Genomic DNA, 17,976 nt, shown 5'->3' with positions numbered 1-17,976 from the left:
GGAAAGTGACCCAGCACTGAGGGCAGGGGGTAGGCAAGCAAGGAGTAAATGATCTTGGGCTGAGTCTTCAGAGATGTGGAAGTCTCCTATGCAGCTGCAGTGAGTTGCATGGGCAGGGGCTCCCAGGCATCCGACCACTGTGTATGCAGGAAGCAGGGGTTTGTGGTGCTCAGATCGGAGTGGTGGAAGATGAGCTGGGGCAGGGGAGCAGGGCAGGTACCCATCATGGGGGTGACTCCACTGTAGCTGATGAAGGTCTGTCTCTTTGGCTCACTATAAATACTTTAGAAGGTACAGATCAAGAAAAAGATGAAAAGTTTCCAAACTTCCAGGATTTAGAGTTAACCACTATTAACATTTTGATACAGTCACTCTTCCCAACCCCAGTGCAGCTCTTTCTGCCCTTGGGTCCTGTCCCCATTCTTTAATAAAGTCATCTTTCTGCACCAAAAAACTTTGATATATAATGTTTATTATATTGATATTTATTGATATTATAAATATTTATTGATATAATATTGATTTATTATATTGATATTTAATGTTTATTATTTTGAGAGAGAGACAGAGCGTGAGCAGGGGAGAAGCAGAGAGAGAGGGAGACACAGAATCTGGAGCAGGCTTTAGGCTCTGAGTTGTCAGCACAGAGCCCGACGCGGGGCCCAAACCCACAGACCACGAGATCATGACCTGAGCCGAAGTCAGACACTCAACTGACTGAGCCACCCAGGCGCTATATATATATGATATATAATGTTTTATATATATGTGTTTATACTACTACTAATTTCAAAAATGGAATCATTTAAAAGTGTGGCATATACATACAATGTAATACTATTGAACCTTAAAAAGGGAATTCTAATACACCCAACATGGAGAAACCTTCAGGACATCATGCTACATGAAATAAGTCACTCATAAAAAGATAAATACTGCATGATTCTACTTATATGAGGTACCTAGACTAGACAAATTCGCAGAGAAAGCATAATGGTGGATGCCAGGGAGTGAGGAAGGAAGAGGAAGGAGGAAGTTGTTTGATGGGTACAGAATTTCAATTTTGCAAGATAAAAAGAACTTTGGAGGGCTAGTATCCAAAATCTATAAAGAGCTCACCAAACTCCACACCTGAAAAACAAATAATCCAGTGAAGAAATGGGCAGAAAACATGAATAGACGCTTCTCTAAAGAAGACATCCAGATGGCTAACAGGCACATGAAAAGATGCTCAACGTCGCTCCTCATCAGGGAAATAGAAATCAAAACCACACTCAGATATCACCGCACGCCAGTCAGAGTGGCCAAAATGAACAAATCAGGAGACTATAGATGCTGGAGAGGATGTGGAGAAATGGGAACCCTCTTGCACTGTTAGTGGGAATGCAAACTGGTGCAGCCACTCTGGAAAACAGTGTGGAGGTTCCTCAGAAAATTAAAAATAGACCTACCCTATGACCCAGCAGTAGCACTGCTAGGAATTTACCCAAGAGATACAGGAGTACTGATGCATAGGGGCACTTGTACCCCAATGTTTATAGCAGCACTCTCAACAATAGCCAAATTGTGGAAAGAGCCTAAATGTCCATCAACTGATGAATGGATAAAGAAATTGTGGTTTATATACACAATGGAGTACTATGTGGCAATGAGAAAGAATGAAATATGGCCCTTTGTAGCAACATGGATGGAACTGGAGAGTGTGATGCTAAGTGAAATAAGCCATACAGAGAAAGACAGATACCATATGTTTTCACTCTTAGGTGGATCCTGAGAAACTTAACAGAAACCCATGGGGGAGGGGAAGAAAAAAAAAAAAGAGGTTAGAGTGGAAGAGAGCCAAAGCATAAGAGACTCTTAAAAACTGAGAACAAACTGAGGGTTGATGGGGAGTGGGAGGGAGGGGAGGGGAGGGGAGATGATGGGTATTGAAGAGGGCATCTTTTGGGATGAGCACTGGGTGTTGTATGGAAACCAATTTGACAATAAATTTCATATATTAAAAAAACCAAAAAACAAAACAAACAAAAAAGAAAATAGGGTTGAATCTTGGCACTATCGTGTACTAGCTCTGCAAATTTTGGAAAATTTCTTACATTTGCTAAAACTCTGTGTAGTCATCTGTTAAATGGGATTAAGAGTTCCCACTTCATTAGGTTGTTTTTAGAATCCATAGCTAATGCATCCTGTTCATGATTTAAATATATACCACCTTCCTGGTCTAAAAAAAAAAAAAAAAAAAAAAAAGAACTTTGGAGATTGAGTGTGAAACAATGTGAATACAGTTAACACCACTGACTGTATACTTAAAATTGGTTAAAATAGTAATTTTATTTATATGTTATATTATACATATTATATTATATTATATTATATTATATTATATTATATTATATTATATTTTGAGAGAGAAAGAGAGAGAGTAGGGGAGAGGGAGAGAGAGAATCCCAAGCAGGTTCCGGGCTGTCAGCACAGAATGCGACACAGGGCTCAGTCTCAAACCGTGAGATAATGACCTAAGCCGAAATCAACAGTTGGGTGTTCAACCAACTGAGCCACCCAGGTGCCCCTGTAATTTTATATTGAGTATTTTACTACAAAAATAAAAAAAAATTAAAACAAAATCAATAAATCTGTCTTAATACTTTTTTAAAAATGTTTTATTTATTTTCAAGAGAGAGAGAGAGAGAGAGAGACAGAGCGCAAGCTGGGGAGGGGCACAGAGAGGGTGACACAGAATCCGAAGCAGGCTCCAGGCTCTGAGCTGTCCGCACAGAGCCCGACGCAGGGCTCAAACTCACGAACGGTGAGATCATGACCCAAGCCGAAGTCAGACGCTCAACCGACTGAGCCACCCAGGCGCCCCTGTCTTAATACTTTTTAAACTTATTTTTGTGATCATTTTTCCGTGTGAGAAATACATTTATATACCTCCAACAATATTTCACAAGACTGTATAGTGTTCTTGTAGAGATGTTCTTGTAGAGATCTTAATGTACTAAACATAAGAGAATTATTTTTATGGAAGTAACCTGCGAACGCTTCGCTAACAGGAGGAGACGGTAAAGGGAAGAGATAAAAGACCACAGAAAAGAAAAGAGGAATACAGAGCAAAGGTCTTGAAGGAAGCATGAGGAGATGGTACTCAGGATTCAGGTAATGTGGTGGCCTTAAACATGCAGAAAACAGGATACCACATCCTCTGAGGAAAGGACATGAAGACAGATATGACTCTATTTGCATTTATAAGGAAGAATTAGGGCAGCTGAAGGAAGTCAAGAGACTGGATGCCTCAGTGATGTTAAAGAGGTGGAGGGAGTAGGGTATGGAACAGCTAGAAGGATGTATAGTGATGTTCAGAGAGAATGGGACACTGAGGTTGAGATTTCTGAGGGGGCGCCTGGGTGGCTCAGTCAGTTAAGCCTCCAACTCTTGATTTTGGCTCAGGTCATGATCTCAGTGTTCATGGGTTCAAGCCCCACGTCAGGCTCTGCACTGACAGCATGGAGCCTGCTTGAGATTTTCTCCTTCCTCTCTCTCTGCCCCTCCTCCACTCGCGCTCTCTCTGTAATTAAATAAACATTAAAAAAAAAGATTTCTGATGTGAAAAGTATTTTGAACAAGAATTTGTGTGGAGGGTTGGGAGTGAGCAGCTATGGTTTAACTGGAGATGAACTTATTAAAATGGTCCTGGGGATTTTGAAGCCAGATTTATGGTCAGATATTCCATGATGGTATCATTGTCAAGGGTTATGACAAGAGTTGGGGAGCCAGGGAGGCAGAGGAGACGTGGAACCTGGTCCTCAGTTCCTCAAGGAATGAATGAAGTGAGTAGGAACTGGATGGATAGGAGTGCTGAGAAGGGGTGGAAGGTGCTCTACCATGTTTGCATGACACACCTTTTCATGCAGTGGCCCATATGGAAGAGTGAGAGAGCAGTCAGCCAAAAGGTCAAGGTCATTATTAGACATGGATTCTCTTGGGGCAGAGGAAAAGAATGGGAGGAACCAACAGAGGACGAGAAAACATTAAAAGGGAGTGAAAACACAAGATGTGATATGTAGGGGAGGTGGGTGTGAAAGGTCTTGTTGACACAGTTAGGTGGTGGAAGAGGTAGGAGGTCATGGGGTTATGGACACAGGTGGATGGCCAGGCTTGAATAAAAGAAAACGATTGCAGGATCCAGGTCTAGTTTCAAAAAAGAGGTAGGAAATGCTAGTAAGTTTGTAGAGAGAGAGCATGCTACAAGACTTCTAGTTCTCAGAGCACTTTCTTGGGTATTTCCAAACTCTTTTTCTCCATAACACATTTGTCACACACTATACTATTTCCTTATTTATCTATTTCTGGTTGGTCTTCTCCAATAGATAATAAAGCCCCCTGAGGGCAGAGATGCTGTTTTGTTCACTGTTCTACCACCAGCACCTAGATGATGTCTGCATACAGTAACACCTCAATACGCCATACTTGTTGAATGAATGAATAAATGAGTGAGTGAATGAATAAATGATAAAGCCCAGTTAGGATAAGGATATCCCATGAGGTTTGCAAAACTGCAGGGAGGGTCTTCTCTATGAGGAGGGTATCTTATGGGGTTCAGTCTTAGATTTTTTTTTTACTTAAAAAAACATTTATTTATTTTTGAGAGAGAGACAGAGCATGAGTGGGGGAGGGGCAGAGAGAGAGAGAGACACAGAATCTGAAGCAGGCTCCAGGCTCTGAGCTGTCCGTACAGAGCCTGACACGGGGCTTGAACCCACTGACTGTGAGATCATGACCTGAGCTGAAGTTGGACACTTAACCAACAGGCATCCTTTAGAGGAACAGAAAATTTAAGCCAGGGCTTCCTCCCAGGCTGTATCTGCTCTATTGTTCATTTTCCCCCTTCTTCATGTGACTACTCCGTTTTATCCGTAAGACTCAGTTTGGGTGTCACTATCTCTGTCACCCTGGGTGCTCCTGGGTGCTCTCAAGGCACATAGTGATTCTTCTCTCCATATTAAGCTTACCCTGCTGTAGGATAACTGTTTACATGTCGGTGTGCCCCATGAGACTGAGCAAGCACACTTTACCTCAAACATACAGTAGGGCCTCTATAAATGTTTGCTGGATATATAAATGGAAAGAATTGCACACATGAATTGGTCAATAAGAGCCTATATTTTTCTTTCTTTGAAGCTCAATTCTGTTATGCACAAATCTGCACTTTGGCCCCACTGAGCAAGGGGACCTCTGTTGCAAGGGCAACCGGGTGGGAAACAGCTCAGCAATCAACACCAAAGATAAGTTGGAGTCTTTCTGTTTAAGATAAGGGAGGGGTCCACTGTCTTTCATGTGCCCATTTCCCTGCCCATATGACCACAGGCAAGCCTGTGATAGCGTGATGGAGCACTGAAGTGCACAGGCTGCCCAGCAGACGGAATGAAAGAGCACCCAGGGAACTTTTAAAAAATGTCTGATTTGGTCTGAAATGCAGCCTGAATTTTTACAGCTCTTCAGATGATTCTACTGCACAGCCAGGGTTGAGAATCTCTACCTACAGCTCCTTGACATTTTCTCCTGGTGTGTGGCGCTGTCCAAGGTAGCAACTCCTCAAGCACTTCTTCACCCAAATGATTGCCCAAGCCAGCCATGGGCAAGGGTCAATGGTTGTTTGAACAACCCAGTGGAAGGGTGCTGTACCCTAGGACAGTATCAGAAGCCAAACCACATTGTTAATTGTACTGGAGGAAATGACAACCTTGTGTTGTCTAAATAAAACTGTGTTGTCCAACAGCCTCACATGGCTATTTAAAGTTAAATTAATCCTAATTAAAATTTTTAGTTGGGGTGCCTGGGTGGCTCAGTTGGTTAAGCATCTGACTCTTGATTTCAGCTCAGGTCATGATCTCACGGTTCATGAGTTCGAGCCCCGCATCAGGCTCTGTGCTGACAGCATGGGGCCTGCTTGGGGTTCTCTCTGCCTCCTTCTCTCTCTGCCCCTCCCCCATTCATGGTCTTGTTCTCACTCTCTCAAAAATAAAATTTTTTTACACTTAAAAATTTTTTTAAATTTTTAGTTAAAAATTCAGTTCCTTAGTTGCACATTTCAGTGCTCAACAGATAGTGGCTACTGTACTGCACAGTGCAGAAACAGAACATTTTCATTAACATAGAAAGTTCTATTGGATAATGCTAACATAACCACAAAAACACCCTTCCTTCTGAAAATAACCTGTGGCTATATTCATTTTCTGCTATCATGGGCAAAATGAACCACATGGTTTGCAGACGGTAAACAAACTGAATTTCAGGTCATTCCTTCTCAGCAGTCACACCTAGATGAGGGAGAGTAGCCTTTTATGCCCCTTTTCCAGAATGAGAACTAAGACAGGAATTCTATGGTCTCATGAACAAAAGTTTTCTGTATAGTTCCATATATGTGTTAGGGCAGCAGTGGCTTTCCAACTTCTTTGACCACGACTGACAGTAAACAAAAATATTTTATATCACAGCCCAAAATACACACACACACACACACACACACACACACACACGTATATAACTGAAACTAAAGGTTTTACAAATCAATATTTATCCTTACTACATATTTTGCACTTGCATATTTTAATATATTCCATTGTATTGTATTTTCTGTTTCATTACAAAAATTAATCTACTTCACTGTTTTCACAGCTCTGTCGACGTACATTTTGAAAAGCCACTATCTTACGATATAAGTTGTCCACACAAAACTGGGACTCAACTTCATACCTCAGAGTTAATAACCAGCTAGAGAATAATAGCTAACATTTATTGGGCACTTACTATCTGCCAGGCACTGTGTTAAATGTCTAATATTCACTACCTTATTCAAGTCTCATAATAACCCCACAGAATAGGTGTCTGAGAATTGGAAAGGTCTGGGATTTTATGCTATTTGCACAAGTTATCTGCCACAGTTTCATGGATGCTGGCATAAGACCCAAGACTCTCAGGTCAGGGACAAAGGACTTTATTACTCTCAGCAATAGCAGTAGCTGGAGTACCTGCATTTTCTTGTACCGTTCTCCAGCTCAATTCCTGCAAGGTGCCACAAAGAGGGTCATGTGATACCTGCACACACAGTGAGCAGCATTCCTGGAGAGGAACTCTGACCTGGGGAAACTCAAATCTATTACACTAGATGTAAGCATGCCTGCCCCTTGCTTCTGAGGGCAACACTACCTCTATATCCAAGACTGTTCATTACACAAACATCCTTGAAAAGACAACCCAGGACAAAAGCACAGTTGGTGCCTCTCTTTGTAAAGACCTGTCAAAATGCACAGGACGCTCAGAGGACTATCTTCCAACAGTGGTGCCATAGTACCTATAATAGCTTAAAAAGGATTAGGTAATTTATTCAAAGTTACACAGCTAGCGACCCAGGTCTATATGATACCTAAGCCTATGGTGATGACACCTTCTTGCATAGGCAATGGACAGTGCAATAGGAAAAGAGAAGTTTTTGTCACTCATTTAGTCATTCACATGTGTAATCTGCTCCTACAGGAAGCAATTAACTGTGTATTATTAACTATATATGATAGGCCATTTTTTCCACATTTTCTTCACGGATCCCATAAGAAGAGTATCATATGAACAGGGGTTGATAAGTTTTTCCTATAAAGGGCCAGATAGTACAGATTTTCATCTTTATGGGCCAGATGGGCTGTTTCAACTACTTGACTCTGTAGCGGTAGTACAGAAAGAGTCTCAGGTAATATGCAACCAGCAGGCACGGCTGTGTTCCAATAAAACTTTATTTACAAAATAGTTTGCCAACCTCCATCCTCAGACAATTGGGTGGGATACAAAAAGATTATGTGACATAATTCCTACACAAAAGAAACAATGATTAAACTGGAAAGTCAAGGTACACATGCCACAAGCAAGGAAACCAGGAGATACGCGAAACTGAAGTCAGCCTAGGTTCAACATCAGAGTCCTGTTAAGTCAGCCTTAACAGAGACAGTATGCCAAGAACTAGTGTAAAATATGCATAGGCCGTAACAGTGAAAATAAAAAAGTTACCTGGGCCAGGGGCCACGCTAAGGATTTCACAAATGGTGACCAACAGCTAATAAAGAACACCATTTCCGAATTGCCAAATTTATGGCCCTGTAACTGTACGCTCACTTGGTTCAGTGGTCTGATCTTAAAAGATGATCATGTGGCCACCATTTGATCATAACAGTATCCCTTCTCCCAAATCAGTTAATGGAAAACTGTTGTCTTTATTTTCACACGCATACAGAGACCATCAAAATTTCGGTATGCAAATGGCAACCCTCCCCTTTTCATAGAAGTCAATTCTTATGCCACATATAAGCTCAAATGAAAATGGAAAAACACCAATCAAAATGTCATAGAAAAAATAATCTGCTCATTCAGGAACAATTCTATTAGCTGCTAAAATTACAGGGCGATAAATATTGTTCTTGTGAACACTGCTGTCATTGACAGGACTGGTAAAATTTTCAAAATGACATAAGTCTAAGATATGTGGGAACATAATACCACAAGAAAGAAAAACTGTCATCCATAAGTGAATGTTCCTGCTACTGCATGTAGGTATATCTTAGTTACTAGTGTTTCTATGTAAATATAATTTAAGTTTTAGTGAAAAGTAGAATTTAGAAATTCCAGGAGATATATTTCCCCTAGAAATTCCAGGACAATTTCATTACAGAATTCTAATTTACAAAACACTTCAGTAAAAAATAATATTTCTATTTGAAATGCTGTACAATGACATCAATATTTCTTAATTAACACCTTCCACTCATGAATCAATAGAATGAAAACTAATTTGAAAGACTGTCTTAGTAACCAGCCCCGTTTAAATAATATAATTTCCATTTTGCCTATGTACAGTTTTGTTTTTGTCTTTTTGTTAAAGTACTCTGTACCCCCAACATAGGGCTTGAAGTCACAACCCCGAGATCAAGCATTGCATGCTCTAACGACTGAACCAGCCAGGTGACCTCGGCTATGTATAGTTTTAATTTATTCTTTAAAACTTCCAATTATTACCACTTAAAATATTTCTTTGGCAGCTAAGCCATTATAAGTGTAAAAAAAAAAACCCAGGAAGAAGTCTACTTTGTTAATAAATGAAATGTTTGATGTAAGGCTATATTATTTCTGGAGACATTTATGTTTACATTCAGTTGAAAACCATTATAATTCATTATAATTATTGCAGAATTAAATAACACCATTTAAACTACAGACTAATTTCCTCTACTGCCACAGTTAATCACAATTACTTTTTTTTATTGTAAAAAATTTTTTTAATGTTTATTTATTTTTGAGGGAAAGAGAGAGAGATAGCACAAGCAGGGAAAGGGGAGAGAGAAAGGGAGACACAGAATCTGAAGCAGGCTCCAGGCTCTGAGCTGTCAGCACAGAGCCCAACGTGGGACTCGAACCCACGAACCGTGAGATCATGACCTGAGCCAAGGCTGGATGCTTAACCAACTGAGCCACCCAGGCGCCCCCACAATTACTTCTTAAGCTTTGTCTACACTTGCCTAAAAGTGTTACATGACCTTCAGTGGTTTTTCAAAGACTGAACTCCTTTGTATTCCACAGGTAGAGTCTGTATCACTGTCTTCAGAGATGGACGACTCTGCAGCCTTGAACAAATTTGAATGTCTCAAGGACATTCGGTACTTTTTAAAGAAGAAAGTAACCACAATGACAAGCCATTGCCTCTCCTATTCTACCTGACAAAGTCTACGGGCATGTGATCGCTTATATTTGGTCTGACCTTTAGGGAAAACCGAAATCTACTTCCAAAATGAAATTAGTTTTACTTTCTAGATTACACTAGGGGAGAAAAAAAAGATTTCCAGACCCAATTTTAAGACATCTCCTTTTATATAAAATTCTTAAAACAATATTGTTTTCCATTTATTATATTAAAATTTAAATCAAAAGGTACAAACTTCTAGTTATAAGTAAATATAAATCCTCAGGATATAACATATAGCATGGTGACTATAGTTAATAAAACTGTTTGTATGTATTTGAAGGTTGCCAAGAGGGTGGATCTTAAAAGTTCTCACCACAGGAAAATTTGTAACTATATGTGGCGATGGACTTTAACTAGACTTCCTTAGTCATTGTGCAATATATGCCAATATCTCATCAATATGTTGCACATCACAACCAATATAATGTTATATGCCAATTATATATAAAATATATATACACACCATGAAGCACCTACAGGCAAGAAGTGATTCTGAAAAGTTTAGAATGCAGCAAAAAGTGGGGGATTTATAGGATGGACATATCTATTTAGACCATTTGTGACTATTTGCTACAACCAGTACGCAGAAGTTAGCAAGTGGTTAGGTGGGAAGGAAGCCTGCACAATTTGTAGGCAGTCTCAGGGTCATTCGTGTTTCTTTGGTCACCAGGCTGCCTGACCAAGGGCATTAGCTTTCAGAGGCCATGGACTGGCAGCAGAGAGGTCTCCCCTAGTTTACACATAATGCAATGACCACCTCTCACTATTTAGGACTTGTCTTCCACAGAAAACACCTGTGGTCTGCTCATTTCTGTACTTGTGCAATGCTGTATAATGCTTGAGCCTCACAGGTCTGCAGATGTCCGTCTATGTATCACTGTTACACTGCAATACGGGAGGTGAGGGGGTTGAACTAAATGGGTTCTGTTACCAGACTGCCCGGGGTCCAGATTCTGCTTCTATGACATCCTGGAATATAGGTACTGTGGGATTGTGGCAGTGCTTATATATATCAAAGGACTGTTGTGAGAAACAAAATAATACATGTAAAGCATTCAGCATGGGGCCCTGTAAGTACTCAGTGATGTTGCTTGTTAAAATTGATGATCACATTTGTCTCAGATCAGTGTTTTCCAAAAGTGGGTCCCAAGCCTAGTTTCAGAGGCAGTATTTTACATCATGATCTAGGATACACACACTTATATATTAATACTACAAACACTGGGCCTGCTTATATAGTCCTTACTATATATGGATTGGGCAGTGCAGAGTCAGGATTTGAACCCAAGGGTCCTGTTAATGTAGTGCTTTTAACCACTATCCTCCTTGTGGCCTTGTATTTGCCACATGTGGGAGAACCAAAAATTTCGTTAATCACTAGCAGCTCCTACTCAGAGGGACGCATAGTGAGAATTCCTATTCTACTACTACATATTCCATTTCATTTTTTAAAAATGCTGATTCTAGGGGCGCCTGGGTGGCTCAGTCGGTTGAGCGCCCGACTTCGGCTCAGGTTATGATCTCACGGTCCGTGAGTTCAAGCCCCGCGTCGGGCTCTGTGCTGACAGCTCAGAGCCTGGAGCCTGCTTCGGATTCTGTGTCTCCCTCTCTCTCTGACCCTCTCCCGTTCATGCTCTGTCTCTCTCTGTCTCAAAAACAAACATTAAAAAAAATTTTTTTTAATAAAAAAATAAAAATGCTGATTCTAACCTTTTAAATCAATTTCATGACTTAGGACACATGATTTGAAAAATACTGTAAGTGTTATATGAAAAATTTTTGGAAACACTAATAAAAAAGTTAAATGAGTATATGTATCTCATCTTAGAGGCTTCACCATGTTATTGTGAATTGTAAATCTCAAAAAAACAAAGGATTATATGGAACATTTCCTAAGTGTATTCAAGCATCCTTAAGTGATGCTCTAGGCATTCCTTGAGGCAGGGGTACTCATTTATCAGATTTATGGGAATTTTAAAGGGGGAATGGTTGTGTGTCACTGTCTACCTCCTACCTCTCTCCAAATGTCCCTCCCCTGGAAAAATTTAAAAGTGCAGAAACTGACTTTTTTTTTTTTAATTTTAGAGAGAGCCAGAGAGCCAGAGCCAGAGTGCATGCACAGCAGAGGAGGCAGAGGGAGAGAGAAAGGGAGAGGGAAGTGGGAGGAAGGGGGGGGGGGGGAGAGGGGGAGGGGGAGAGAGAGAGAGATGGCTCCACACTCAGTGCAGAGCCCGATGTGGGGCTGGACTTCATGACCCTGGATCATGACCTGAGCAGAGATCAAAAGTCAACAGACTGACGGGGCGCCTGGGTGGCGCAGTCGGTTAAGCGTCCGACTTCAGCCAGGTCATGATCTCGCAGTCCGTGAGTTCGAGCCCCGTGTCAGGCTCTGGGCTGATGGCTCAGAGCCTGGAGCCTGTTTCTGATTCTGTGTCTCCCTCTCTCTCTGCCCCTCCCCCGTTCATGCTCTGTCTCTCTCTGTCCCAAAAATAAATAAACGTTGAAAAAATTTTTTTAAAAAGTCAACAGACTGAGCCACCCAGGCACCCCTAGAAACTGACTTTAAGAATAAGTGATTCTATAATGTGCAAGAGAGCAAATTTAAGCAAGTTCAAGAACACAGACACATGGTGCCAAGCATCCAAACAACTCTGGGTGATGCTTTTTTTGTGGCTACCAAATATCTATAAATTAAAAAGGGAAACTTTTTTTTTTTAGAGTGGAATGGAACTTCAGCAAACACATCCTTTAGAGTAGATGCTAGTGTTTTTTGTAATAACAGGATGACAGAGTGAAATCTTATTTCCTGGTTCTATCACTGCTTATTTCCACTTTCTTCTAAAGAATAATCACCATCAAATGTTATCTCTACAGGAAACAGGTAAAGACAATTCAGAGCTGGACTATCCAGTATGATAGCCACTAGCCCCGTGTGGCTATTCAAATAAAGTTAAATTAAATAAAAATTAAAATTGAGTTTCTCAATAGCACTAGACACATTTCAAGTGCTCAATAGCCACATGTAGCTCGTGGCTAGCACTTTGGACAGATTATGGAACATTTCCATCACTACAGGAAGTTTTATGGGACAGTACTGATATAGAGAAAGACCATTTACAGATGCTTAAAGAAAACTATTCATTTCTTATTTGGGAAAAGAGTTCTAAGCCCTACTCAGCAGAGGTGGCTTGACTTAAACCACTGTGGGATTAAATTTGAAGGCTACTGCCCAAAGATTCTGTTATTATCTCAAAATACCATTCCAACGGGCCTAAGATCTCTTTGCATTAAGACTTTCCATTGCTGCAAGTTATCCTTTAAAATCCAAACGTGACAGGAAATGCTGTTTGGTGACAGCAATGACTTGTTAAAGTGCTACTAACTCATAAGCGAGTTTGAAAGTACTTAGAGCAGTTTATGAAAAACCATAAAGACACACAGCACTGTCCAATCCAGGAAGAAAAGTCTGCAGTTACAATAAGTAGGGATGCACTTCTGTTGTTACCCTTAGGATAAGGAAAATATGTATTACATACCTGAGTCTGTTCCTAGACTTCTCATGAATTTAGACCCAGATTTGGTAATGGTCTTTGTATCTCATTTTGAGAACTTTAGTACATATCTTATTTGAGCCTCACAGAACCTAATTACCACTGGAGTGTGGATTCTGAGTGCTATAGATCCTTCTGGTGAAGGGGAAGACTGAGAGGTAATACATTATCTTGTCAGTGTCTGTCTTGCTTAATTGGTTACTGAAATGATCCCTAGTGGCCAGATTATAGTGAAAGCAAATGGCTAAAATTGCAGGGGCCAGCTAGCTTTTCCTCTTTCATGACTGCGGGCTGCCCTATTAATCTGGCCATTGTACTGCAGAGGTGTGCTTGGGTCACAGGGGAAACAAAGCAGGGGTGCAGACAAGAGTGTAAAGCAAAGTGCTGTCCCTGTTGGTGATCACAAAGCAGGTAAAATGAGTATAAAAAACAACAACAACCCTGCAAGGTCATTGTAAGCATGATTGTGGTCGTTCTATGACAAAGACTAAACATTAGGCATTATTATGTTCATACAAAAAATTATTCCACAGAGCAAACTATCTCCTCCACAAAGCAATCTGTGAAAGGCATTTGATGAGAAATACGTGAGTTAAACAATTGCTATAAAGACACCAACATCAGTTTAAATAATCCAAACAAATTGCCTATGGCTAAAGGCAGATTTAATAAACATGCACTTTCCAAATCCTTTAATATGTTTGTTCAATGTCATAACATCTACCAACCAGTTATTAATGGTAGCAAATTTTCTTTATCCTTTTATTTACCATGTCCAGTTTTTGAGCTTCCAAGTTGGAGAGCTTGCAAAACATTTATTAAATAACGTATAAATAAAGGATACACCATTAAAATTCCTGTGCTTATGCCTTGAAGATTAAACTCACATTTCTAGTTAAGAGATGACAGCTATAGCTAATCTTAGAAACATGGTGTCTCTAGGACACATAGAAAAAAAAAAGTTTCGGATTTAATGCATGAGCGCTAAGACAAAAATTCTTTGATCTGCAAATATCACATATATGAGCCTAACAATTTTTCCTTGAAAACTTTAAGTAGGTCAACTTATTAACTGCTACCATGGAGTTTACATATTCACATTCGCCTATCTTTATGATGAACTGCAGCCCAGAATGGAGTTACAGCCCTGCACTATAAAAAACTTGCCTTTGATTCGAGCAGAGAAATGAAGAAGCTGAAACTAATATTACCATTTGGCTTTGTTATGTTGTAATGGATCCAATACTTTTTTTTTTTTTTTTTAACATATCATTATATTTGGTTCTCAGACAAGACCTCGCATGTAGTAAGAGGGAATGGGATCATTCGAGGAGAGGCTTCCATCCCAACTGGGCTATGTTCTCCCATTTGCAGTCAAAATCCTGGCTCAGCCATGAAAGACGGTCTGGCCGGAATAAACCTGACAAAAAAATCAGTGGAGCGTTTGTGATATAATAAAGTGTTCTGGAGGGAAGAGTGGACAGAGAACGGGGATGGGTAGAGAAAAAGGGAATATGTAATTTAAAATGGGAAAAACACTCTTCTTCTCGATTTGATTCATTTATGGAGGAGGAAACCACTAAATAAGGTCTTTCTACATAATCCAAAGCTAATCACTTTTTTTATTGCAATGAATGACCAAACGGCCTCGGTAACCACCCCCCGCCCCACCGCTGCCTCCGCGAAGAAACCGAAAACCCCATTTCTTTCCAAGTGTGCACCCCGGAGAGGAAAGCCAGACTGTGCATTTAGAGTGGAGGGCGGTGCACAGGGCAAAGCAAGTTAGTGCCTTCTTCCCGGCTACCTCGCTCCCCGAGCCAGCCTGACTTGGCTAACGGTAAAGTGAACAGCGAATGGCAGAGAGACCCGGGGGCCAAATTTGGGGTCGCTTCTGACCAGAGTCCTCCCGACAACAAAAGGCCTGGGGTTCCGAAGGGGGCGGCGGGTGGGGACACCTGTCAAAGGACGGGACGGAACCGCAGCCGGCGGGCGGCGCAGGGGCTCGGCGGACAGCACTGCGGCGGCGGCGGCGGCAGGGACCGAGGCGCGTCGGCTCCGCGCTCGCGCGCGCGGGGGAGAGCCGGCGGGGACCACGCGGCGCCGCCGGACACTCGCGTCTCGCCCGCGGGGGCTCGGGCGGGCGGCTCCGCGCCCGGGGCGCTCCCGGAGGGGGCCCGAGCCGAGCAGGGCCCCCGCGGCCGGGAGGACCCCGCCGCAGCGCCCGCCGCTCCCGGGCTCCGCCTCCGGGCTGAGCGCGGAGCCGGGCCCGACGCCCCCACTGGCTGCCCGGCGGCCCGGGCGGAGGAGGGGGCGCCGCGGGCGCCGCGCCTACCTGCTCCGGTGCGGCGGGGCCGCGGTCGCCTCGCGGGGCCGTGACCTGCGGCGGAGGCAGCGGCGGCGGCGGCAGCGGCGGCGAGGAGGGCGCTTCCTTCAGGAAGGGGTGGGATCTGCTCGGCCGCCCGCCCCCGCCCGCCCGCTGCGCCGCGGCCCGCCCCCGACTTATTCTGGGGTCCCCGCCGCGAGGCTTCCCACTGAGAGCGGAGTCCCCCACACCCCCGCCCCCGCGCCTCTGGCTGCCGCCGCCCTTCGGCTCCCCTAATAGTTACCCGGGACTGGAGCTGCGTGTGGACGGCCGGACCGCTTCTTTCCAAAGCCTTTGTGGACGCGTTTGCCTGGCGCTCCTCACCCAACAAAAGGAAGGGCAGAATCTGGGATCCTCCGCCTGGTGGTTATTTATTCTTGACCTCTTGTAACCTTCTGGCTGGCTCCCTTCTGTCTACACACCTAGGGTTTTTGCACAAAGCAGCTAAAATTCATTTTCATATCCACTGGCTGAATGTAGTTCTCCGCCACTCTGCGCTCTCCCGCGGTTTTCTTTCAGCGTAAAGAACAAACACCGGGCCAACTTCTGACCCTTGCAAGGAACAGTGGACTCCAAGGCCTCCCTCCCGGCGCCAGCTTGCTCTCTTCTTTCCGGTGTCTCGTCTGCGTCTGTTATAAAACTGTATTCATCGGCATTTTAATAGTTTCCCCACCTCAGACTTCAACCTACCAGTGGTACCCTGTCAGTGACCTCCAGAAGAAGCGTGGATCAATGCCATTTTTATCGCACGCTCACCCTTAATTTCTATTCCAAACGCAGCTTTGCGGAGCTCCCACAATAGGACCTCCTTTATCAACCTGCCTTAGGATGACTGCCATTCTTTTGGGGGGACCCCCCCTTACCACGCCCGTCTTTTCATCTGTTGTTGCCTCTCAAAGCACACGGTTCAAATTCTCCAACATTCCTTGCAACTCTTGCAATCCTTGCTTACCTATGTGTACATCGATTTATTGTTACTGTTTTCTCTTGGCTGTTGGACCGTGAGCTTCTTGAGGCCAGGGACCTTACCTTAACTAATGAGAGTGTTATCTCTCCATCTTGTTAAAACAGCAAAAACAAAAACTGAAGTCTCATCTAGAAGCCCTTGAGAGTATGTGCTACATTTTTTCTGGGGTTAGCCTATGTGTATTTTTCTGAGGAGAGTAACTATATCTTTCATCAGACTCTCAAAGTGATCTGTGAGTCCTCATAGTTAAGAGTTGCCTGAGTCCTGGGGCACCTGGGTGGCTCGGTTGGTTGAGTGGCAGGCTTCAGCTCAAGTCATGATCTCCAGGTTGGTGAGTTCCAGCCCCACATCGGGCTCACAGCTGTCAGCCTCTTAGCGCAGAGCCCGCTTTGGATCCTCTGCCCCCCTCTCTCTACCCCTCCCTCACTTGCACTCTCCCCCTCCCAAATAAATAATTATTTAAAAAAAGAATTGCCTGAGTCCCATCCATGAATGAACCCCAGCTCTGATGTGAGAACCTCCCCACTCCATCCCCTCTATGCCACACATTTCTGTCTACAGTACCTGGAAGAACCCTCTAGCCAGACCTTCTTCCAGTCCATTTTTAAAAAACTTCTGGATCCATCCAAACAATTGGTGGTCCCTCTCAACAGTGTCTGCACATCAGAATCACCAGTGAGGGCTTTAAAAAAGACAAGTGCTTGATTCCACCTCAGATACACACGTCAGAACCTGGGGAGGCAGGGAGGGCTGGGAGGGGAGAGGCATGGGTATTTTTACAAAGAGCCATGGGTGATTCTGACCTGCCCATGACTAAAGTCACTGCCTTTCCTGGAAAAAGGGTCCCCAATTTATAAAATATCCTCACTTTTCCTTTCCTCCATGGAAAGATTGAGAAATCTTGCACTATGTTTAATTTATTTGAACGTTTTCATTTTCACTTCGAACCAGGCCCACTTTTGCTTAAGAAACTAACTGGAATTTGTGAGGATAGCAGGCTCAGTGCCATTTGTCAACAGCACTAAATCACTGCCACCTTCATCTCCACAATGTCCATCCAGATAAACCCAAAGCATGAAATAAATTGTATTCCTGACAGTGATATTGACAGCTGAAATATTATGTTAAAATACTGGCTGTGAAGGAGAGCTGGGTGCTATAAGTTAACGTCATGAGAGTTTTAGTGAAGCTTCGAGGGAACGGATGACAAACAAAACATAAGTTTACCTATGCTTTTATTTTTCTTTTATTGCTTTTGGAATCCTACCCATTAAAATTTGTTCTCTGTGTACTCAATATGACCTTCGATGTTTTA

At 42.8% G+C, this 17,976-nt stretch overlaps 1 protein-coding gene across 2 annotated transcripts in view; it reads right to left on the bottom strand.

Annotated features, from left to right (window-relative positions):
- Positions 1 to 15,992, bottom strand: part of TMEM150C (transmembrane protein 150C) — a 77,084-nt gene extending 61,092 nt beyond the window's left edge. Inside the window, exon 1 of one of the 2 annotated variants that reach the window (XM_015068081.3) lies at positions 15,939 to 15,992. The gene's annotated coding sequence lies outside the window, so the exon portion shown is untranslated. Of the gene's footprint in view, positions 1 to 15,664; positions 15,818 to 15,938 lie in introns of those variants that run through there. The other variant, XM_027059446.2, reaches the window with a different exon arrangement.
- Positions 15,993 to 17,976: the final 1,984 nt, after the last annotated feature.

Source organism: Acinonyx jubatus, chromosome B1 (genome assembly GCF_027475565.1).
Source record: "Acinonyx jubatus isolate Ajub_Pintada_27869175 chromosome B1, VMU_Ajub_asm_v1.0, whole genome shotgun sequence".
NCBI classification, from domain to species: Eukaryota; Metazoa; Chordata; class Mammalia; order Carnivora; family Felidae; genus Acinonyx; species Acinonyx jubatus.
Note: the sequence above shows the minus strand (reverse complement) of the source record. Positions and strands in the feature narration are given on the sequence as shown.